Source organism: Gopherus flavomarginatus, chromosome 11 (genome assembly GCF_025201925.1).
Source record: "Gopherus flavomarginatus isolate rGopFla2 chromosome 11, rGopFla2.mat.asm, whole genome shotgun sequence".
NCBI lineage: Eukaryota > Metazoa > Chordata > Testudines > Testudinidae > Gopherus > Gopherus flavomarginatus.
In genome coordinates, this window is record NC_066627.1 from 3,540,961 (window position 1) to 3,565,792 (window position 24,832).

The 24,832-nt window shown below is 50.4% G+C and overlaps 2 gene segments (V, D, J or C); both read left to right on the plus strand.

The window, feature by feature from the left end:
* LOC127031863 (Ig gamma-3 chain C region-like) overlaps positions 1–24,832 on the plus strand; it is a 214,995-nt gene that overhangs the window by 156,266 nt on the left and 33,897 nt on the right.
* LOC127031862 (Ig gamma-1 chain C region, membrane-bound form-like) overlaps positions 22,616–24,832 on the plus strand; it is a 192,423-nt gene continuing 190,206 nt past the window's right edge. The window contains exon 1 of the C gene segment in view: positions 22,616–22,840.

A 24,832-nucleotide genomic window follows, 5' to 3' on the forward strand; every position in this document is an offset into this window, starting at 1 on the left:
AGACTTATAAGTAGAGGACAGTAAAGTTGGGGGAGGGTGGAATAATGAACAGAGGTTTGACATTCGCTAGAACCAATTGGGGAAATCTCTGAAGCTGTGGAATCATCTTCCCAGGGGATACACCCTATTCCCTAGAGGTATCTGGGGTCTGCAGAGTCACCTCTACATGGGGAAGGGGAGAGACCCTCATCTTGTGCTACTCTTAACACAGAAGCCCTAATGGAAGCATTAGCATTGGAGAGGTGGCACTGAATGAGTCCCTCCCTATCAGTCATATCCCCATCCCCCAATGACCCTGGCACCTCCTGTCTTTTGGGCAGAGTCCTGGCACTGCTCCGTCCTGAGCATCAACCGCTGCAGCATCCGAGACGACAGCATGGATGACTACAGTGAGTTGGACGATGCCCAATGTGTGTGGACCACAGTCTCCACCTTCATCGCCCTCTTCCTCATCACGCTCTTCTACAGCGGATTCGTCACCTTCATCAAGGTGAAAAGGGGGCTTGGGCATGAACCAGGAGAGGATGGGTGAACCTGGGCTGGCTGAGAAAGAGCTACCAATCCATCTACCCGCCTACAATGTCTGTCTCTCTGTCTATCCCTATACACCCCCTCTATCTATCTATCTATCTATCTATCTATCTATCCCCAGACATCTCCTCTCTCTATCTATCTATCTATCCCCATATACCCCCTCTATCTATCTATCAATCCCCAGACCATCTCCTCTCTCTCTCTATCTATCATATACCCCCCTCTATCTATTTATCTATCTATTTATATCTCCCTCTCTCTCTGTTTTCACAGGTGAAATAGGCACCACTCTCTCCACACAGTGAAGAAGAAGGGATGGGGTCCAATCTGCCCCTCTGTTTGCAGTTCTTTTGCCCACTTCCATTTCCCTGCCTATCCATAGCGGCTGGCCTGACCTACAGGGTAGATCATCTGGCCATGGTGATCTCCCATTACTTCCAGAGACACATGAAGAAAGAACATCAAAGAAAGGCCTTCACTGTTCCCGCCCATTTTATGAAGGCCAAGAACTATGCATACTCCATGCTAAGGGAGAGAAAGTGGGTAAAGACGTCTCCCAAAAAGATTCTTTTGATAGTTCTCTGTTCTTTCTCTCAGCCTTACCATATCAGCTCCCTAACCCCTCAAAAAATTACCTGAGCTCCCCTCTGTGCTGCTAAATCTTATTCTGTACTACCCCTCCTGAGAGTCTTAGGGGGTCACGGTTGGGGACCCAATACACCCCCCCATCTTTCACAGGGCTTCTAAGGTGGGAAACAAACCCCACTCCATTCAAGGTTGCCAAGGACCCTGGAACCTCCTAGGGTAATACACACATACCCCCGGTCCTAGGACAGAGATGGAGCCAGTTGCAACAATCTGCATCCAGAAAAAGCCAGCTCACAGCCACTCCATGCTATCCAACCTCGCAAGAATTCATCCTCTTTCTGTTTCTCCACTCAACCCCCTGAGAGCCGAACCTAATGCTGCAGATCCCCCACTGCACACCACTGGAACCCAGCCTAAGGCCATTCCCCCCAGGAGGTCCCCACTCTACCCAACAAGATCCTAATCCAATGGTATTGACCCCTCAAGTTCCCCACGTAACCCCACAAGAACCCAACTCCATGCTGTTTCTTCTAACAAAGCCCCAACCCTAAAAGACTCCAAACTAATGCTCTTCCTCAATAAATTCTCCCACTCAATGTTGGAAGAATCCAATCCAAATGCATTCCCTACCCATCCCTAGGAGGTTCACGGCTACTCCCCCAACAAAATCACAATCCAACCTGACAAGAACCTAACCCATACATCTTCCAATCCACACGTAGCCAAACTCCACTCTTCCAGTCTGAGGCCAACTCCAAACCCAGATCTCTCATAACTAAATTCTAAGCTGTTTCCCCCATGCCAGTTACTCTCACAATCTTTAATGCCCCACATCCCATGCTACTGTAATTGCCATATATTCTGAGGTCTTGGGGCTTTTTGTACAAATGACATGTTATAACATTGTATTGATTTACATGCACCTGCATTATTTTCTGTTGCATTGCAATAGCCTGCATTGTTTTGCTTTGCATTGGCTTTCCTGAATTTGCATTGCATTGCCTAGGACTGCATAGTGCTGCATTGTAGCATGGCATCATGCCTTATTGCATCATACTGCATTGCTTGTACATGGTGTTCTTTCATGCTACCCTGTTGCATTGCCTGGTGGTGCACCAATTTATACTGTGTTGTGCTGTCAAGTGCTATAGAAATATAGAAATGTAGGCTTGGAAGGGACCTCGAGAAGTCATCAAGTCCAGCCCCCTGGGCTGAGGCAGGACCAAGTACATCTAGACTGTCGCTAAGAGGTGTTTGTCCAACCTGTTTTTCAAAACCTTCAATGACGGGGATACCACTACATCCCTTGGAAGCCTATTCCAGAATACAATGACCCTGGTAGCTAGAAAGATTTTTCCTAACATCGAACCTAAATCTCAATTGCTGAAGATGTATTTGTCTTACATTTATTATTATTAATCATGTTTATTATGGTTTTCTGTAGGACCAACCAAGGATGGGGTCCCATTGTGCCAGGGGCTGCACAAACACAGAGTAGCAGCCGTTCCCTGCCTGAAACAGTTTATAGTCTCAACAGACAAACGCAAGGTGAGGGAAGGGGTAGAACGCGCCAGCACAGTGAACGGTACGATGGTGGCAAATGACACGTTAGTGCTGCAATTTTTTTAAGGTGGGTTTAATTAGGAGGGGATCAGCTAAATGACAGACAAGTGCAGGGAGGTTGAAAGGACGAGAGGTGAGGGGGACAGTGCAGGGGAGAAGAGAGGCAGGTGTGAGGTGGAGTCAAGGTAAGGAGTAGGTGGGGGAGGAAAGGAGAAGGTTGGCGCAAACAGCCAATCAGCACAAAAAGGAGAAAGTCCGGTTTGAATTCCAGAAAGTTCTGTGACCATGTGAAGGTCCCTGCTTTGTATTGCATTTGTTCACATTGCAGCGAGCCTTTGCATGGGAAAGAATGTCACTGACGCTAAACGCCGAAAATTAAAAGGTTTGTACACTAATGCGAGGAGCCTAGGTAACAAGATGGAGGAACTGGAATTACTCGTGCAGGAAGTGAAGCCGGATATTATAGGGATTACCGAAATCTGGTGGAATAGTACTCATGACTGGAGCACGGGTATTGAAGGCTATGTGCTGTTCAGAAAAGACAGGAAGAAAGGCAAAGGTGGTGGAGTAGCCTTGTACATCAATGATGAAATTAAATGTAGCGAAATAAGATGCGATGGAATGGATAAGACAGAGTCCGTCTGGGCAAAAATCACGCTGGGTAAAAAAGCAACTAGAGCTTCCCCTGAGATAGTGCTTGGGGTGTGCTACAGACCGCCGGGATCGGATTGGGATATGGATAGAGACCTCTTTAATGTCTTTAACGAAGTAAACACAAAGGGGAAATGTGTGATTATGGGGGACTTCAACTTCCCGGATATAGACTGGAGGACGAGTACTTGCACGAATAATAGGGGTCAGATTTTTCTGGATGTGATAGCGGATGGATTTCTTCATCAAGTAGTTGAAGCACCTACAAGAGGGGATGCCATTTTAGACTTGGTGTTGGTGAGCAGTGAGGACCTCGTAGAAGAAATGGTGGTAGGGGACAACCTTGGTTCGAGTGATCATGAGCTGATTCAGTTCAAACTAGATGGAAGGATAAACAAATGTAGATCTGCGATTAGGGTTTTTGACTTCTCCAGGGCTAATTTTAAAGAGTTAAGGAAATTAGTTAGGGAAGTGGACTGGATGGAGGAATTAGTGGATTTAAATGTGGAGGAGGCCTGGAATTTCTTTAAGTCACAGCTGCGGAGACTGTCGGAAGCCTGAATCCCGAGAAAGGGGAAAAGAACCATGGGCAGGAGTTGTAGGCCAAACTGGATGAGCAAGCAACTCGGAGAGGGGATTAGACAAAAGCAGAAAGCTTACAGGGAGTGGAAGGAAGGCAGGATCAGTAAAGAAAACTACCTTGCTGAGGTCAGAACATGTAGGGATAAAGTGAGGAAGGCTAAAAGCCGCATTGAACTGGAACTTGCAAAGGGAATCAAAACCAATAGTAAAAGGTTCTACAGCCACATAAATAAGAAGAAAACAAAGAAAGAAGAAGTGGGGCCGCTATACACTGAGGATGGAATGGAGGTTAAGGATAACCTAGGCATGGCCCAACATCTAAACAAGTACTTTGCCTTGGTTTTTAATAAGACTAGTGAGGAACCTTGCGATGATGGAGGGATGATAAACGGGAATGTGGATATGGAAGTGGATATTACTGCAACTGAGGTAGAGGCCGTACTTGAACAGCTCGATGGGACGAAGTCGGAGGGCCCGGACAATCTCCACCCGAGGATATTAAAGGAACTGGCGCGTGAAATTGCGAGCCCGTTAGCGAGAATTTTTAAGCAATCGATAAACTCGGGGGTTGTGCCGTATGACTGGAGGATTGCTAATGTAGTTCCTATTTTTAAGAAAGGGAATAAGAGTGATCCGGGTAATTATAGGCCTGTTAGCTTGACGTCTGTAGTATGTAAGGTCTTCGAAAAAATTTTAAGGGAGAAAGTAGTTAAGGACATAGAGGTCAATGGGAATTGTGACAAATTGCAACACGGATTTACTAAAGGTAGATCATGCCAAACCAATCTGATCTCCTTCTTTGAGAAGGTGACGGATTACTTAGATAAAGGAAATGTGGTAGATATAATTTACCTAGATTTCAGTAAGGCGTTCGACACGGTTCCGCACACGGAGCTGTTAGTTAAATTGGAAAAGCTGGGAGTGAATATGAAAGTTGTAAGGTGGATAAGGAACTGGTTAAAGGGGAGACTCCAGAGGGTCGTATTGAAAGGTGAACTGTCGGACTGGAAGGAGGTCACCAGTGGAGTCCCTCAAGGATCGGTTTTGGGACCGATCTTATTTAACCTTTTTATTACTGACCTTGGCACAAAGAGCGGGAATGTGCTAATAAAGTTTGCGGATGACACGAAGCTGGGGGGTATTGCTAACACGGAGAAGGACAGGGATACTATTCAGGAAGATCTGAACCACCTTGTAAACTGGAGTAATAGAAATAGGATGAAATACAATAGTGAAAAGTGCAAGGTCATGCATTTAGGAATTAATAATAAGAATTTTGGATATACGTTGGGGGCGCATCAGTTGGAAGCGACGGAGGAAGAGAAGGACCTTGGGGTACTGGTTGATAGCAGGATGACTATGAGTCGCCAATGTGATACGGCTGTTAAAAAAGCAAATGCGATTTTGGGATGCATCAGGCGGGGTATTTCCTGCAAGGATAAGGATGTGTTAGTACCGTTGTATACGGCGTTGGTGAGACCCCATCTGGAATACTGTGTGCAGTTCTGGTGTCCCATGTTCAAGAAGGATGAATTCAAACTGGAACAGGTTCAGAGACGGGCTACGAGGATGATCCGAGGAATGGAAAAACTGCCTTATGAAAGGAGACTCAAAGAGCTTGGCTTGTTTAGCCTGGCCAAAAGAAGGCTGAGGGGGGATATGCTCGCCCTATATAAATATATCAAGGGGGTTAACGTTAGGGAGGGAGAGGAATTATTTAAGTTTAGTACTAATGTAGCCACGAGGACGAATGGGTATAAACTGGATATTAGGAAGTTTAGACTTGAAATTAGACGAAGGTTTCTGACCATTAGGGGAGTGAAGTTCTGGAATAGCCTTCCGAGGGAAGTAGTAGGGGCAAAAGACTTTCCTGGCTTTAAGACAAAGCTTGATAAGTATATGGAGGGGATGTTATGATAGGATCGTTAATTTGGGCAATTGATCTTGAATTACCACCAGACAGGTCTGCTCAATGGTCTGCGGGGAGATGTTGCATGCGATGGGTACTGAGTTGCTGCGGAGAATTCCTTCTTGGGTGCTAGCTGGTGACTCTTGCCCACATGCTCTGGGTTTAGCTGATCGCCATATTTGGGGTCGGGAAGGAATTTTCCTCCAGGGCAGATTGGCAGGTGCCCTGGAGGTTTTTCGCCTTCCCCTGCAGCGTGGGGCACGGGTCGCTTGCTGGTGGTGTCTCTGCAGCTTGAGGTCTTCAAACCATTTTGAGGATTTCAATAACTCGGTCCTGGGATAGGGGTTGTTATAAAATTGGATGGGTGGGGTTCTGTGGCCTGCCTTGTGCAGGAGGTCAGACTAGATGATCAGATTGGTCCCTTCTGACCTATGAGTCTATGAGTCTATGAGTCTATTGTGTTGCACTGACTTGCCTTGTGAGTGGAGCTGTGTGAATAACTGATTTGGGGGTTCACTGGCCAGTCTGACTTTAAAAAAAAATCATTTGGGGTGGACCTGAACCAACATTTTTCAGAATTTCTGGCAAATCAAAAATTAAAAACTATCATTTCAGGTGAAACAAAATAATTTGTTCAGCTTGAAATAAAACACTTTGTTCCAATTTCAGGGGGTATTTTTTAAAATGTTTTTAACATTTTAAAAATAAAATTGAAGGAAATTCTGAAACTCAAAGTCATCTCAATCCAAACAATTGAAACATTTCATTTCAAAAATATCAAAATGAAAATTTCAACATTTGGGGGGATTTTTTAAGGTTGTTGTTTTGATTTAAACAATTTGCTAGAAATGATATGAATTTGCTATGTTTCAGTCAGCCCAAATCTACATTTTTCAATGAAAGAAGTTTCACCTGAAAAAAAATTCGCCCAGCACTCGTGATAACGAACCATTGCCCAGCATTGCATTGTGGTTAGCCATTTCATTGGGTCATAGCGCAGTGCGCTGCATGGTTTAGGATAAGAACTGTATGATGGAGCTGTTCCCGACAGCACAGGATTGAACTTGATGACCTGAGAAGTCTCTCTAGGCCTATGTTCCTATGCCTTGTATTGTTTTACCAGGTGTGTGCTGCTGCCATAAGTTCACTGTTTCACTCTGTCAAAGGACCTTGTATCACATTATATCACACTAGATTCCATTGGATCACACTGCATCTTGATTTTAGTCCAGTCTATCACATGGTATTGCATTAATCCGCACAGTAACATGTTCTGAGCCAACTCACCACCAACTGTTTTGAGTTGTGCTGTCTAGCTGGAACATCCATCATGCTTTGGCGTCTAAATAAAACTTTGTTTTCCATAAAATCCAATTTCTTTCTGTTTTGCTGGCAATTTTTCTTCAGGCTACTGTCTCTGAGAGTTGGTGACATCAACGAAGGTTCTGATTTTTATCTAAAAAGTGATGAAAAAAATGTCACCTAGTTGAGAGGAGGGTTGGTCATCTGGTTAAGATCTAGGTTCAGTTCTGTGGCCTGCATGTATGAAGATCTAGAAGATCTAAGTTTAGTTCTGCAGACTCTATGTATGACTTTTAGACAAGTCACTGATCCTTTCTGGGCAAAATTTTCTAAAGCACCTAAGTCCCATTTTCAAAAGGAACATAGCTATTTAGAACTTAAATCCCACTGATTTTGGCTTCACAGAGCGTTAACTGATTAACCTGCTCAGGCACTTTTGAAAATTACACACCTAGAACAGGGGTCGCCGCTGTGTAGGGAAAGCCCCTGGTGGGCCAGGCCAGTGTGTTTACCTGCCCCATCCGCAGTTCCGGCCGATCACAGCTCCCACTGGCCACGGATCGCTGCTCTGGGCCAATGGGGGCTGCTGGAAGCAGTGGCCAGTAAGTCCCTCGGCCTTAGTTAGAAAGTTTTTCCTACTCTCTACACTGGGATGAATTCAGGTTGGAACAGATGCATAGAAGGGCTGCGAGGATGATTAGGGGAATGGAAGACCGGTTTTATAAGAGGAGACTGGAAGAGCTGGGCTTGTTTAGCCTAGCAAAACCCAGACTGAATGGGGGTTTGACTGCTCTGTGTATGTATATCAGGTAAGCGAACACCCTGGAGGGAAGCTCTTGAAGTCAAAGCACAAGAACAAATGGTAAATTTCCCATGAGTAAGTTGAGGAAATTAGAAGCTTGGGAACCATCTAAAAATGGAGGTTTTGGAACCACCTCCCACCAGAAGTAGTGGGGGGGAAACACCATAACTAGTTTTGAGATGGAGCTTGATACATTTATGAATGGGATTATATGATGGGATTGCCTGTCATTTCAGGTGACTAAACTTGATGACCATAGAAGTCTCTTCCAATCCCACTCGGCACCTATCTGCGTCTTTAGGCAACCGAATGCTTTTCCAAATCTGGGCCTTAGGCATTTTTGAAAATGTTACCATCAGTCTCTTCTGAAAATCATCAGCTAATCTTTAAAACACTAAGGCCAATTTTAAAAAATTTCAGAGCCATGAATGTAAGTCAAGAGCCCAACTCTCATTTTCCCCTCTAAAGCCAAATGGATTGACTTTTGGGAGTAAAGAGACAGTAGGATCTGGGTTTACGCAGAACTTCTGAAAATCCAGCCACTTCTTTAAAGGCTTTAATATGCATTAAGATGTCCATCTTTAGAGGCTCTAAGTGGAAAAAGTTGACCCTGCTCCTTAAATTTATATGACACCCCCTGTCTTTATTTCCTTTGCATTTCTCTTGACCTGGTCTTAGGTTTGTCTACTGGGAAATCTCAGAAACTAATGTTTGTAAAGCCCCCATCTAGTCCAGTCGTCCAGCTCAAGGTTGTTGTTTAGTGTATCACCCAAGAACTAACCTCAGTAGACTCAAAGAATCTCCCTCAAGACCTCTCTGCTCCATCTCCACCCAGGGCAGGACTGACCCCAAGGCTTTCTCCACCTGAGTCTAGTTTAAAATGAAAACTGGGGTTTCCAACAGGTCACTGTGAGATAGGCACAAAACTTATACTGTCAGTCAAAAGGATTTGGGCACATCACTCTTTTAAACCCCTTTAAAAATCCCACCCCAAGTGCTCAGCTAGGAAGTCATTAGCCAAGGTGATATCATAGAGTGGAGTATAGTTTGTCCATTTCTTGAAAATGGGCTAGGCTTGGGAGTGGGGTCTGGTGGGTTAGAGCAGAGGGGCCCGGGAGTCAGGACTCCTGAGTTCTATTCCCACCTCAAGGAGGGGAGTAGCATCTAGTGGCTTAGAGTGGGGATACTGGGTGTCAGGACTCCTGGGTTCTGTTCCTGTCTTTACTACTGAGTCATTGTTGGGGAACCCAGTGTCTCAGTTTCCCCAATGGTTATAATAATGGTTACCTACCCCACAGTGGGGATTTGGGGGGTCTGTGAAAATTAACAACACTTGGATGACAGCTGCTAGTTAGCAGAGCCAAGGGTTTGAATAATTTACAGCATGTTGTTCACTTTGTTTTTCACCACCAAGCCCACAATGGCTGTATTTTTTAACTTAGTCATCAATGGCCTTTCCATTCTGAGCCTCGCAAATCAAATCTGCCCCTAGCCATGCCAGTCTTCTACCCCAGAATGTCTCAAAGGGGAAACATCTGCTGCCAGCTGTTTTGATAAACAGGACACAGATGTTCTCAGACAGGCTAAATTGGAGAACGGTTCTTGGCCTAAGCACAAAGACCTTCAGCGCGTGATACAAGGGGAAACGGAGAGTAAATTTAACCTTCCCTGAAATTAACCTATTTGCTCATGCTCTGAGAATGACTCGAGGGCTTAAGGCAGATGAACAACTGAACATCAGCTCGCAGAATGCTGCTCAAGCTAAGAGGGTGAATGCAAGCTCAGGACTTGGGATGTCAAGCAGGGGAACATCAAGAAATAAACTGGACATTTAACGGACTCTATGGGCTCTTTCAATGGGATTTCCATGGGATTCCCTTTGAGATACACAGGACTGGAAGGGACCTCTGGGGTCATAAACTTATTAAGCAAGATCCTAAAACTTTTGCCCCCTTCTCCTCCTAGGTGAAGATGGTTCCTGAACCCCTTCCTGTGATGGTTAGAAACCTTCTTCTCCTTTCTAGACTCAGATTATTCCTGGCCATTTCATACCCACTGGTTCTTGTCCTTTAGCACCAGTAGCTCTTCCCCGGCCTGGTGCTTATCAATAACGAGGAGAAATAATGGCTCAGTTGAACGAGGCTGACAGTGATTTCAACACACACGCAGCTCAGATTTCTCCCTAAATTCGATTTCCAGAGCATCCAGAGTCTAACATTGGCACTGAGGGGTAACTAGCACCTCTGGGGATCAGGTCACTTCCAGGCAGGGGAACGAGGAGTGTGACTTTAGGCAGCAGTGTTTGCAGATGTCCATCTCTGTAAACTGGACCAACTTTCCCCGCCCCACAGAACGGGCGCCCCTAGGGAAGGTGAGCTGCAGAACTGACTGAGAACAGCTCAGTGAAAATCCTGAGGTCACGGGACGAAGATAAAAGAATCCGCCACCCCACCAGCGGTCAGAGCAAAGGGGGACTTTAAAGAGGGAGAATTAACCAGGCCATGATCCAACTGGGGAGGTACTCAAGTTCTCGGGGGCAAGTGCCCAAGGATTTATGACAATTAGTCAGGTCTCCAACTTTCAACTCATTCAGAATATCTTGGCTTCTACATATGATGACACCTAACAGAGAGGGCGATTAGCTAGATAAATGTGGGGAGGACTGGATGGGTGGATGGATGGATAACAGGGGACTGGAAGATACAGTGAGTAGTGTTCTCATAGGTTAAATCGCACAAAACCATCCTCTAATGCAGCAACCAATTTTTTAATCCATTTTATTTTGGATCAAACACACAATTCCCATGTAAGTTGCACATTAAAAAACAGAGCAAATGAGAGACTCTTCTCCCTTGACAGAGTCCAGGTTGACCAGCCCTCAGGACACTACAGACCTGCAAACACACACACACACTCCCACACACTAGGAAATCCGGTCCTTGCCATGGGACGGGAGTGGAGGGTTGAGGGGAATGGGGTTGAGTTCAGGCTCCAGTGTGGGCTGCCCTTGGGAACGTCCGGGGAAGGACTCTGCCCTCCCTGCTCTGGGCTCTGCAGAGCTCAGACCCTTCAGTGGCCGTTGTGGCACCCTCTGAGCTGCTGTGGAACATGGTCCCTCCAGGAGTCCGGAGAAAGGGCGGGAGCCTGGGAGGGCTGACAATGGAGGGAGGGAATGAAGAGGATGAAGCAATGCTGTCCACCTCCTAGGAGCCTGGAGCCGGGCACTCCCTGCACCTGTGGGACACAGAGAGCAGATGGGTACGGCTGGTGCCGTTGGACCCGGCGTTGGGCTCACAGGCAGCATCCTACACTGGAAGAGCAAGGCCAGAGGGGTCCTTTGGGACCATCTAGCCTGTCCTGCTGTGTAGCCCGGGCCATGGACCTGGCCCAGTCACGCCTGCGTCCTGCCAGGGTGTCTGCATTGAGCTGGAGCTCAACTTCCAGACAGAGACACCGGCCTTGTCAAACAACCTCAGGGAACTGCCACTGCCCAGCGGGTGCCGCACACCAACTCCCTGGGGAGACACAGCTGTCTAAGCCGATTCTGCTTCTGGTTCCAGGTCCCGGCACCATGTCCCAGCCACAGAACCGGCTTCACAGGCTGCTATGGCCCTTTGTGCATCTGGGCCCCACTACAGATCCTTAGTGATCATGGCTGAGTGGTTGGTGATTGACGCTCATTGGTCCTTGAACATTTGTTCTGGTTTCCTAATTAGTGATCATTCCTTTTTGGTCATTGATCATTCATTGCTGATTATTGATAAGTGATTATGATCAGTTAATAATTACTAGCAGCTTATTAATGGTTGATGCTTGATCCTTGAGCCGTCTCCAGCCCCGCTCCTGCCTTGTTCCCATCTGGCTCCAGCCCTGCTCCTGCCTTGTTCCCATCTGGCTCCAGCCCTGCTCCTGCCTTGTTCCCATCTGGTTCCAGCCCTGCTCCTGTCCTGGACCCAGGCTTTCCTCCCTCCAGGTAACCTGGTCCTAAACCTGGGCTCTAATTCCTAACTTTGGTTTGAGCCTCTGACAACGATAAAATCACACAGATGTAGGACAGGGAGAGACCTCAAGAGGTCGCCTAGTCCCATCTCCTGCCGTGGGGCAGGACTGAGTAATAACTCGTCCATCCCTGACAGGTATTTCTCTAACCTGTTCCTAAAAACCTCGAAAAATGCTGGCTCCACAACCTCCCTGGGCAATTTGTTCCACTATTTATCCAGCCTGATAGTTAGGAAGTTTTTTCCAGTGTTCAAACTAAACTGCCCTGGCTGCAGTCTAAGCCCATTGCTTCTTGTCCTGTTCTCACAGGATAACGAGTGCAATTTTCACCCTCCTTTTTGTCACAACCTTTTATGTATTTCAGAAATGTTACCATGTCATTCCCCCACCCCGGCCACCCCAGTCTTCTCTGTTCCACACTAAACAACCCCAGTTCTTTCAATCTCCCCTCACAGCTCATGTTATCTAGTCCTTAAATGATTTTTGTTGCTCTCCTATGGCCTGTCTCCAACTTTTCCACATCTTTCCTGAAATGCGGTGCCCACCACTGGACACAAGACTCCAGCTGAAGCCATATCAGCGCGGAGCAGAGCAGAATAATTACTGCATGTGTCTTGCTCACAACACTCCTGCTAATACAGCCCAGAATTTGGTTTTTTCCCCAACAACATTACATTATTGACTCATATTTAGCTTGTGATGCAGTCTGACCCCAGATCCCTTTCCGCAGTCAGTTCCCGTTCTGCATGTGGGATACTGGCTCTTCATTCCCAAGTGGTTACCTTGCATTTGTCCTCGCTGAATTTCATCACTGACTGTGGGTGACTGGGTAGTTCCCAAGGACGGCTGATGGCTGGTGGCTGCATGCCGATGGGCTGGGATAGATTACTGAGCACTGGTTATTGCTAGAAGCAGTAAAGTGTGACCATGAAGGTAGCGGTTGCTGTTACCTTAAGCAGCGTGACGCCGGCGCTGTACAACAGGCTGAGCAGGAAGAGAGCAATGAAGGCAACAGGTGTCCAGAGACCGTCAGATTCCTCCTCTCCTCCTTCAGCATCGATGCCTTGGTCCTCCACTGGGCAGTGAGGATATGGGGGTGAGATAAAGGGGCTGGTTAGAGAGGCCTCTTCGTTAAGCCAAGGAGCTGAGTGGGCACAGCAGGGAGCTCCGGTCTGTGCTCTTGGCAGGAGCTCCTGTCCAGGGCCAGAGACAGAGGGCTCCCTGCCAGGGGACACTGGGTGGGCTGCAGGTGGAGACCCCCTGTCACAGGCTGCAATTCTCAGAGCAGCCTCAGGGCTTTCAGCCTCCAACTTCCGTTACATTTCACACCCTTTGCTCCTTTGCAAACTCCAGCCAGCAGCAGTTCATGCCCCTCCCCGAGCATGCCCTCCCCCTCCCTTGGCCAGCCAGGGAACTGGGCTGAGACCTGCCAGTGCAGAACTCAGTGGGGCCAGGCACACCCATCAGACAGCAGCATCTTCCCAGTCAATGCCAGCTTGAGCTGTGCTGGGACCGGTTCCTGGGCAGTAGCGGCACCAATTCCCCCACCACCAAAACTCCCTATTTTGAGGACCTGGGGAATTTACCCACAGAGCTGTTCTGAGACCTCCCACAACTCGTACCATCCCAGAGGGAGTGTGGTCCAATGAACAGACCACTGGGATGAGACTCAGGACTCCCATGGGTCTATTCCCAGCTCTGTCATTGACATTGTGGGACCTCAGGCAATTCACCTCCTTTCTCTCTGCCTCGGTTTCTCTTCACACCCTTTCTCTGTTTGGACATTAAGCTCTTCTGGACAGAGACTGTCAATTACTCTATGTGCGTGCAGCTCCTAGCGCATTGGGGTCCCAGACTCAGTGGAGACCTCTACACACTACTGTAATACACCTAATAATGGGGCCATCTGATGCGAACAACTTTAAAGCCACTACCCGCTTGGACTTCATTTCAATCCATGCTCCGAGATGGGGGAAGATCTGTTGACCATCGCCACATTTGGGCAACACCTGACCAACCCACCCACAAGCCCGAAGGAAATGGGGAAAGGCATGGCAGCTCCATCAGTAACACCCTGAGCTGCCACATATTGTCATGACGCTGGAAACAGAAGTGATGGTCCCTGTAGCGAGGCAGTCTGGTTCCCCACCACCTCAGAGAGGGACGAGGCCCTCTGGACATCAAAGTGGGCAGAGCCAGTGGAGCTTGCGCCCGCCCCCAGAAGTCAGGGCACAGGACAGAAGTAGAAAAGCCCAACCCCAGAACTCCCTAGAGCCCTGGCCACCGGAGAAGTCAGACGCCTGTGGCAGAGCTCCTGGTGGGGAGACTCCTGCAGTCTGCGACTGACCCAAGGACTGGATTGACCAGCCGAGGCCTGATGCTAACCAGGTCTCGGGGAAGCTGTTACGTCTGCCTGTGGCAAGCTACCCGGAGGAGCCCATGGTGCTGTGTTCTTGGGCCCTGATCCTTTCATCTCAGATCTGCTAAAGCTTCATCAGGGGACGTTTGAGTCATAAGGCAGAGGTCTCTAGTTCTATTATGGATCACCCTGATTTTGGCCATGGACATTGGACTACAACAGGGTTTCTCAAACAGGGGTTACCGCTTGTGTAGGGAAAGCCCCTGGAAGGCCGAGCCGGTGTGTTTACCTGCCCGGTCGGCAGGTCTGGCCGATTGCCGCTCCCACTGGCCACGGATTGCTGCTCCAGGCCAATGGGGCCTGTGGGAAGCGGCATGGGCCAAGGGACTTACTGGCTGCCACTTCCAGCAGCTCCCATTGGCCCGGAGCAGAAATCCGTGCCCGGCGGGAGCCGCAATGGGCCGGACCTGTGGACGGGGCAAGTAAACACACTGGTCCGGCCCACCAGGGGCTTTCCCTACACAAGCAGCAACCCCTGTTTGAGAAACCCTGGACTATAACCTGCTAAACTCATTCAAGGGACTCTTTGCAACTCTGAAGCTAACCACCTCTGCTATGAAACTGACCTGGAATGGCCAAAATGGGACAATGGTCAAATGATTAATCCACTGTCATACAGTCCCAGCATCTGACCATAAGAGGCTTAGGGACACCAAGAACATAAGGTTGCATCAATGACCTGCTTGGCTAATAGTCATTGATGGACCTATTCTCCATGAATTTATCAAATTCTTTTTTGAACCCAGTCATGCTTCTGGACTTCACAACATCCTTAGTCAACAAGTTCCACAGCTTGCCTCTGTTGTGTGATTGCTGTAAACCTGTGGCCATTTAATTTCATTGGGTGAACCATGGTTCTTGTGTTATGTGAAGGAGTAAATAACACTTCCTTTTGTCACACGAGTCATGAGTGTATCGACCTCTGTAAAATCCCCCCAGTTGTCTCCCTAGATGAACAGTCCCAGCCGCTTTAATCTCTTCTCATATGGAAGCTGTTCCATAGCCCTGATCATTTCTGTTGCCCTTCTCTGAACCTTCTCTATTTCTGTTCTATCTCTTTGGCGATGGGGTGACCAGAACTGTGCGCAGCAGTCAAGGTGTGGGCGTGCCGTGGATTTATACAGAGGCAATGTGGTATTTGCTGTCTTAGTATCTGTCCTTTTCCTAATGATTCCCAACATGTCGTTACCGCTTCTGACCATAGCTGCACGTTTATACCAGAACCGGATGCTGTATTCCAGTGTCAGTCTCCCCAGTGCCGTACTCAGAAGTGAAATCACTTTCCCTGGTCACCACCCCCCTGGTCACACATCCAGGGACAATGGGGATGGAGCTCGTGGCAAAGAAAGATCCTAACTCAGTCTCACCCTGATGCCTAGCTCCCTGCAGACATAACATCAGATTCCTGGGGACTCTGCCTCTGCATCTTATGTGGTCAGGTGAGGACGCATCTGCTAGTGGTTCTGACGCCATAGCAGCCAGGGCTACATTGCTAGACAGATGTGATGGTTAAGATGCAAGTCTTGGAGATGGGAAATCAGGGCTCTATTCCCATCTCTCCCACTGACCTGCAGTGTGACCAGAGACAAGCCACTTGGGCTGGGGTCTTTAAAGGACTCTTAGGCAGTTAGTTGCCACTGAAATAAATTCATAATTCCAAGGGGAGTTGGGCATCTCACCCCTCTGAGCATCCCAGATATAATCCTTTTGTGCCAAAATATCCCCTCCCAGCCTCTCTGTGGACAGGGATGGACAGCTAGACTCATGACACTGCATGAGGATGGATGGATGTTGTAGAAGCTAATATAGACAGATGACACTGCAGATGTTGGACGGATGGACAGGATTGCAAAAGGGAGAACAGACAAACTCAGATATTGCCAACCGAAATATGGATAAACAGACACAGTGCAGAGAGAGAGATTTGCAAGTGGGCAGGAAAATGGACAGCTAGTAAAGAGAGGGAAACAGACACAAGTACAGCAGAGGATAGAATGGATGGATAGATCCTGCCACAAGGAAACACCAAAGGGTTATTGGTGAGGGATGAGAACCAGGAGTCCTGGCTGCCAACCCTGACACAACCCCCCTGCTATAACCCACTAGACCCCCACACACACACTCTGCCCCCAGAGCTGGAAAAAGAACCCAGGAGTCCTGACTCTCCATCACCTTCTCTCTCATTAATTTGCACATTTCATGCCACCTACAAATGTGTAACACCCAGTCTCACTGACCTGAAATCGGATCAGAGCTGGTGACCCCTAGAGACAAAAGGATCCATGTCCCATTCCCTACACCCTGAGCCAGGAAGATTGGAGCAAGTGCCCCCTACAGGGGAAAGGCTGAGTTCTAACCTTGAATCTTGTGGATGGTCTTGACAATGGCCGACGGGATGTCTCGGTGTTTCATGGTGCAGGTGAACTACTCCCCCGCCTGCCACTCCTCCACGCACACCTGCAGGATGCTGGTTGCACTGTAGGTACCATCTTCCTGCAGCACCGGATCCCTGGAGACCACGGCCAATGGTCCCCCGCTACCCCGGTTCCAGGAGACCTCCAGGCTGCTGGGGTCTACATGCCGCTCACCAAACAACTGATGGTGGCGTTCTGCGCTATGTAGAGGTCCTCCAGGGAAGGCAGAAGGAGAGACACCTTCAGTGGGTGTTGATTACAGTTGCTGCCACCTGGTTGGGGGCAGGAGGCAACGTTGAGGGCTGGAATGAGCCAATACTCAGGAGGCACCAGCTGATAAATAAGTACCTCTGTCTGAGGGGAGCAAAGCCGAGGGGATGTTTGGGAAGAGTCTGAGGATCATTGGGGTGGGAAATAGGGCACTGGCTTCCCTGATGGAAGGGGCACGATCCTCATCTCATGGGGCATCAGGAATAATGGCTGAGGTTTTCCAACACACCCCGGGATTGGGATTGGGATTCCTGGGTCCCATTATGATTATTTGGGTCTCTGGGTCCCATGAGCAGATCTGAAGGCCTCTGGCTCCCATGGGAGAAAGACCCATTGGTGAAATCACGGCAGGGGACAGACCTGCCATGTTTGCTCAAATCAGGGTCCTTCCAGTCTCAAATTCATGAGCCCAACGAAGATGGCAGAGATGACAGCTGGGACACAGAGAGGAGAAACGACCTGCCCATGGTAATTCCTGACTCCTTTCCCTCTTGCTCTAACCACTAGCCCCCACTCCCCTCCCACAGCTGGGGATAGAACCCAGCAGTCCTGGCTCCCAGCCCCCTGCTGGCACTACTAGATCCTGCATCCAGAGCTCAGGACACAACTCACGTCCCCTAAACCCCTCCCCCTACACAGGCAGAAGGTGCTCTTTATATTTCACCCCAGTGATATTCCGGCTGCTGGTCTCCCAAAGTCCCTCAGGGTTGTGACCACAACTCTCACTGCAAGCCGATGTGGGAGTTGAGAGCGTGACTCCCTTTGGAAACCCCAGCATTGAAGCCTGAACTGGTGCTAGCTCCCTCACCAGCCCCTGGGGTAATGGGGGGCCCTGGCCATATTGGGATGAACAACCCTCTCGTCGCCCTTTGGAAGCTTCAATTCACATTTCTGTGACTTCACCTTCACCTTCACCCTGTCATTCAGCGTCATGTGCCACACCAGGCAGAAATCCTGGGGCCCTGCTTCTCCTTCCCCCGTGGGCCTGGCCACTCTCAAGATGCTCCGAGTGGAGTAGGCCTCACCAGATCTGACACAGGGCCACTGCTGTAGTGGGAGGCAGGGACTATGGAGCTGTTGTGCTCCCAGCAGAGGTTGACGTCTGCCGGGAAGAATCCAGTGACGTCACGGAGGAACGTGTGGAAATCTTTCTTCCCTGGAGTTTCCTCTGGGTCCAGGCAGGAGACAGTGGCTGAGACAGTAGGCGCGTGGGCACCGTAGGCTGGAAGGGACAGAGATGTGAGATGAAGCTAATTTCTCTCTCAGGGATGGAATGTGTCTCCTCTTAGTCCCTTGGTGGAACATGTGAGGGGTGGCCAACCTTGGCCATATTTATTATGGTATTTGCTGTTTTTCCTTAAATCCACAGCTTATGCTATGACCATGGAATCTCAGCTTTCATTTAGGGTCTATCCCCACTGGCTGTAAAGAAAAGTCTGAAAATATGATCCCCACTCACTCCTTTTGCTTCCTGACTCACAAACCAGAAAGCAAATAAAAGCAGCCCAACATTTATTAACATTTCCAGAGTTTTTGCACCTGTTTCACAACTTTGTGCTTTGAAAAATTGAAAAGGCCTCATAAAAGAGCCTCAATGATGTTTCAGTAGCTGTAAATGAGAGATTTAAGGAGCTATATTGATTCAGTTCAGGGCAAACTGAAGATGTGACTTGAATAGTGTATGAATACCTTCCTGGGGAGAAAACATCAGGTACTAAAACAGGGTTTCTCAAACAGGGGTCGCCGCTTGTGTAGGGAAAGCCCCTGGCAGGCTGGGCCGGTGTGTTTACCTGCCCCATCTGCAGGTCCCGCCGATCGCGGCTCTCACTGGCTGTGGATCCTGCTCCGGGCCAACGGGGGATGCTGGAAGCAGCGTGGGCCAAGGGACTTACTGGCAGCCCCGTCCAGCAGCTCCCATTGGCCTGGAACAGCGATCCACGGCCAGTGGGAGCCACGATCAGCCAGACCTGTAGATGGGGCAGGTAAACACACGGACCCGGCCAACCAGGGGCTTTCCCCACACAAGCTGCGACCCCGCTTTGAGAAACCCTGTACTAAAAAGTTCTTTAATCTAGCAGAAAAGGCAGAACAAGAACCAATGGCCGGAAACGGAAACCAGACAAGTTCAAATTCGTTGTAAGGCAACAATATTAGAAGAAAACCATTAGAACAACCTATCAAGAGAAGCGGTGGATTCTCCATCTCCTGAGGGGTTCCAATCCAGACGGGACGTGTCTCTAGATGAAGCGTTAGTCAAAGATATGTTACTGGGCTCGACAAAGGGGTAAATGAGTGAAATACTCTGGCCAGGGAAACATGAGGTCTGACTAGATGACCTGATGATCCCTTCTGGCCTCAGACTCAATGAATCTACCTTTGATGGACCATCTTAACTCTACTTTCTATCTTCTGTCCCTCATCACCTCTTATGAGGGCCCTGGCTGAATCACCACTTTGAAAGACCCAGGAAATATCCACCAGATCCTCCTCTATTGCCTCACCACCCTACTGGAGTCTAGTAAATTACAAGGCCTTCATTTTCCATGGCAGAAGCTGGTCTGAGAACATGGACCCTGACAATTATTGTGGTGGTGTCTACCGGCCCAGACTGAGACCACAACCCCCTCCTGCGAGCCGGCGAAGGGACGTGAAAGAGAGCCCCTGTTCCGGAAACAGACACCAGCTGAGAGAAACAAAGGACCCTTATCCCCATTTTGCAGGCTTGGGCACAGAGCGAGAGTAAAGTGACTTTGGCTGAGTTCACACAGGGAGTTGGGACTTAAACGCAGACGTACTCACTTGTGTCCATGAGTGGCATATCCTGGGTGACTTCTCCAAAACAAGGAGGTGTCACTTTGCAAGTGAACTTGGTCCTGCTCTTCCATTACTCCAAGCTTATTTCGTGGGTGCTGGTGATGCTCTGGATCCCATTGCTTTGTTCCAGGTTTCCTGTCTCTGCATCAGAGCTGGCTTTCTCATCACTTCCCAAGCCACCTGAACATCTACCAAGCTATAACCCAGCACCCGGCATGTCACACAGGCTGTCTCCCCACTCAGGTCATCGTAAGACGGCTCGGTGACAGAGACGGATGGAGTCACTGAGGCAGGCTCAGAAATACAAAGGACTTGTTTCAATAGGGAAAGAGCAGAAGACTCCATGAATTCCCTGCACCATGAAGGATACTACAGTGATGGGTGTTACAGAAACATAGAATAACAAGTTTGGAAGGGACCTCAGGAGGTCATCTAATCCAACCCCCTGCTCAAAACAGGACTAATCCCCAGACAGATTTTTTACCCTAGTTCCCTTAATGGCCCCCTCAAGGATTGAGCTGACAACCCTGGGTTTAGCAGGCCAATGCTCAAACCACGGAGCTATCCCTCCCCTCTTAGAAGGGGACTGTCAGTCCCCTAATTTGTGAGCCTCAATTTCATGGGATGTTAGAAGGAAGAAAGATAGAAACCATTGAAAAAAAGCCTCTTTCTAGCTATCGACAATCCCGTAGCACTTTCTGTCTCTCCATCTACACTTTCCTGTGCAGACCTCCAGCTCTTTATTACTAATTATTCACGTACACACATCCCCTTTCTCCATCCATCCATCCATCAGACCTGTCTTTCTACCCAGCCATCACATCCATCTTCCCTTCCAGTCATTCCTCCTTCTATCCACAGTATCTAGCTCTCTATCCATCCAACCTCCATATCTTTCACTGCATCCATCCATCCCGCTCCCACCCACTCCTAGTATCCATCTCTCGACTGTATTTCTATGTCACCCTGGGATCTGGGCACAGTCCCGCTTACCCTTAGATGAGGCTCATTTCCAGGTAACCCTTCATCCCACCCCACCGTGCACGGCCACAGCCCCTCACCCAAGCACTCGCTGGTGTTGTGCATGGAGTACTCCATTCCCCGCACTGGGTGGGTGACTTCACAGGTGTAGATGTCCCCCTGCTCCCAGCTCTACCTGGTGATGTTCACTTGGCTCTGGCCCACGTAGGTGCCGTCTGTGCCCTTCACAATGGAGAAGTCCGTAGTGGGAAGGTTCCTCTTCTCGTCGTTCACCAGACATTCCACTTTGGCTGCACCTGGGCTGAATCTCAGGAGGAGGCAAACCACCTCCAGCTGCTTCTCCATGGTGTTGCGCTCACAGGAGGGGCCCAGGAGGCAAACCTCAGGATGAATAAGATCCTCACATACTGGCAGCAGAGAGACAAAATGGATACCAGCTCAGAATCATGAATCAATTGCATTTGTACAGCACTGAGCACAATGTGCTCGAGTTCTGACTGACAACAGAGAGAGGAAAGTTTTACCTTTCCCTCCTTCCTTCCCTCGGCACCATTCCATCTCTCTATCACTCTGTCTATGTCATTTCTCCAGCTATCCCGCCTTGTTTCCATCCATACTTCTGTATCTCCATTTGCACACCCACCTAGCCCATGCTCCGTACCATCCTTCCCTCTCTTTCACTCTCTCCATCTTTCCCTCGTCTCTGTCCATCCATACAGCCATCCCTTTTCTTCTTTATCCTCCCTTCCATGGACTTTATCATTCTATCTCCCCCACTCCCTCTGACACTTTAGTGCACCCTTCTGCCTCAGTCCTTTCATCATTCTCTGGCACCCCAACATAGCTCACCATTCGTGATCTCCACATCTATCGTTTTACGGGATGGGGTCTGCTCCACACTGCACTGGCAGGTGTTGGGTGCCAAGCCGCAGGAAGGGGCGGTGAGCTGGCTGACAAGGGAGAAGGCCCTGCCACTGCTCTGTGCCATGGTTGGGATGTCTTGATTCCGTTGGTCACTCTGCCGGAATTCCACTTGATGTCCACGGGCTCCGGGAAATAGCCGCTAGGCAAGTTACAGTCACCTCACAAGTGGGGCCCCCAGCTACATCGTCACAACAGGGGAACAAAGGGAACACAGAGGAGGCTTGTGGGAGCTCTGTCTGAGAGAAAGGCAAGTCAGGATGTTCAGAACTGAGAATCCTAAACCCAAAAAATGGTGGGACTCCAACCTCAGAAGCGGTTCTACAGAGCTTGGCATAAAACCCAGGAGTCCTGACTGTCAGCCCACTCACCTCTCCACTCCACCGCACCCCGCTCCTTCCCAAAGTCACAGATAGACCCCAGGAGTCCTAGCTCCTAACCCCCTACACACACAAACCCACTAGATCACTCAGTCCTTTAAGAGCTTGTGATGCATACAGAGAGATGTGCTGAAGGAAACATCTGAATAGCTGTCATCGCACTATCCTTCCCTTTCCAGGATCAGTCTATCCCAGACCTACCGTTAGAACGGGGCAGGGCTGGGAGCCAGAACTCCTGGGTTCTGTCCCTGGCTCCAAGACAGCAGTAAAGGCTGGTTCTTCACACACATGCACCCCATGGCAGGTTTTCTAAAAGGCCTCACCCTCACCCCCCAGAGACTTCAATCTTTTCAGAGGTCTGCAGACTCCATGACCAAATCTCTGGTGAGACGCAGCAAACGACCAATAGGGGCCGAAAAGGGGAAGTTGAGACAAGTGACAGTTGTTTTTTCACCCCAGTGTTTGCCCCCATCCAATCCAATTTTCACACCTTCTCGCCAGCTTCAACACTGACAGCTCCTGCGTGGGCGTCACTGAGCGATAACAACCTATAATTATCTTTGGTGACCATTTGGGGGAAGAAGAGGGGATGCCCAACAGGCAAAGAAACCTCAGATGAACAATCCGACTGACACAGACCTCAGTGGGATGCAGGGACACAACTCCCCGGTCTACAGTGCTGGGCCGCGACCCACCATGACTGAGAATTTGGTGAGTAAATTAGAGGAAAGTGGCTGCTAGTGGGATGAGTACAGGGGATCTTTTAACTCCATCGGAATGAGCCCTTTAGAGAAGAAAACTTTATAGAGAGAGGAGCAGGATTCTTGTGCTCTCTCCCCAACTCTGGCAGGGGAGTGGGATCTGGTGTTGGGGGAGGGGGCCGGAAGCCAGGACTCCTGGGTTCTCTCCCAAGCTCTGGGAGGGGAGTAGGAGCTAAGGGGTCAGAGCAGGGGGCCGGAAGCCAGGACTCCTGGGTTCTCTCCCAAGCTCTGGGAGGGGAGTAGGAGCTAAGGGGTCAGAGCAGGGGGCTGGAAGCCAGGACTCCTGGGTTCTCTCCCCAGCTCTGGGAGGGGAGCTGGGGCAAGTGGGTCAGAGCACAGGGCTGGGAGCCAGGACTCCTGGGTTCTCTCCTCAGCTCTGGGAGGGCATTGAGGTCTAGTGGGTTAGAGCTGGGGGGGCCAAGTGGGTAACACAGGCCAGGCTGTGCCCCTGCCCCCAGGCAGAGATGGGGGAACAGAGGTGCTTTTCTCACACTCCACTTATAAGCTGTGATAACAGCTTTGAAAGGGGTCCAGATCTGGACTAGCAGCGGGGGCTGCACATCAGGAGTGAGGGACACCGGTAGGGCTGCAGGGGAGCCCAGGGCTGAGCTAGCAGGGGATGCAGGTCGGGAGTGAGGGGCACTGGCAGAGCTGGGTGGGGGCAGGGCTGGGCTAGCAGAGGTCTGCGGGTCAAGAGTGAGGGGCACCGGCAGACCTGGGGGGGGCAGGGAAGGGCTAACACAGGATGCATGTCGGGAGTGAGGGGCACTGGCAGAGCTGGGTGGGGGCAGGGTTGGGCTAGCAGAGGTCTGCGGGTCAAGAGTGAGGGGCACCGGCAGACCTGGGGGGGGGGCAGGGATGGGCTAACACAGGATGCATGTCGGGAATGAGGGGCACCGGTAGGGCGGAGGGGGCCAGGACTGGGCTAGCAGGGGCTGCGGGTCAGGAGTGAGGGGCACTGGCAGAGCTGCGGGGGGCAGGGCAGGGCTGGGCTAGCAGGGGGCTGCACATTAGGAGTGAGGGGCACTGGCAGAGCTGCGGGGGGCAGGGCAGGGCTGGGCTAGCAGGGGGCTGCACATTAGGAGTGAGGAACACCAGCAGCGCTGCAGGGGAGCCCAGGGCTGGACTAGCAGGGGGCTGCACATAAGGAGTGAGGGGCACTGGCAGGGCTGCAGGGGAGCCCAGGGCTGGGCTAGCAGGGGATGCAGGTCAGAAGTGAGGAGCCCCAGCAGAGCTGCAGGGAAGCGCAGGGCTGGGCTAGTAGAGGGCTGTGGTTCGAGAGTGAGGGGCAACGGCAGAGCTAGAGGGGGCAGGGCTGGGCTAGCAGGGGCTGCGGGTTGGGAGTGAGGGGCAATGGCAGAGCTGGAGGGGGTAGGGCTGGGCTAGCAGAGGGCTGTGGGTCAGGAGTGAGGTGCACCAGCAGCGCTGTGAGGGACAGGGATGGGCTAGCAGGGGCTGTGGGTCGGGAGTGAGGGGCACTGGCAGGGCTGGGGGGGCAGGGCTGGGCTAGGAGGGGCTGTGGGTCGGAAGTGAGGGTCACTGGCAGGGCTCGGAGGGGGCAGGGATGGGCTAGCAGGGGCTGTGGGTCGGGAGTGAGGGGCACTGGCAGGGTTGGGGGGCAGGGCTGGGCTAGGAGGGGCTGTGGGTCGGGAGTGAGGGACACTGGCAGGGCTGGGGGGGCAGGGCTGGGCTAGGAGGGGCTGCCGGTTGGGAGTGAGGGGCACTGGCAGGGCACGGGGGGCAGGGCTGGGCTAGCAGGGGATGCAGGTCGGGAGTGAGGGGCTCCGGTAGGACAGAGGGGGGGCAGGGCTGGGCTAGCAGGGGGCTGTGGCTCAGGAGTGAGGACGAACAGCAAAGTGGGGGCAGCCCAGGGCTGTGCTAGCAGGGGGCTAAAGTTTGGGAGGGAGGGGCACCAGCAGAGCTGTGGGAGAGCTGTGGGCGT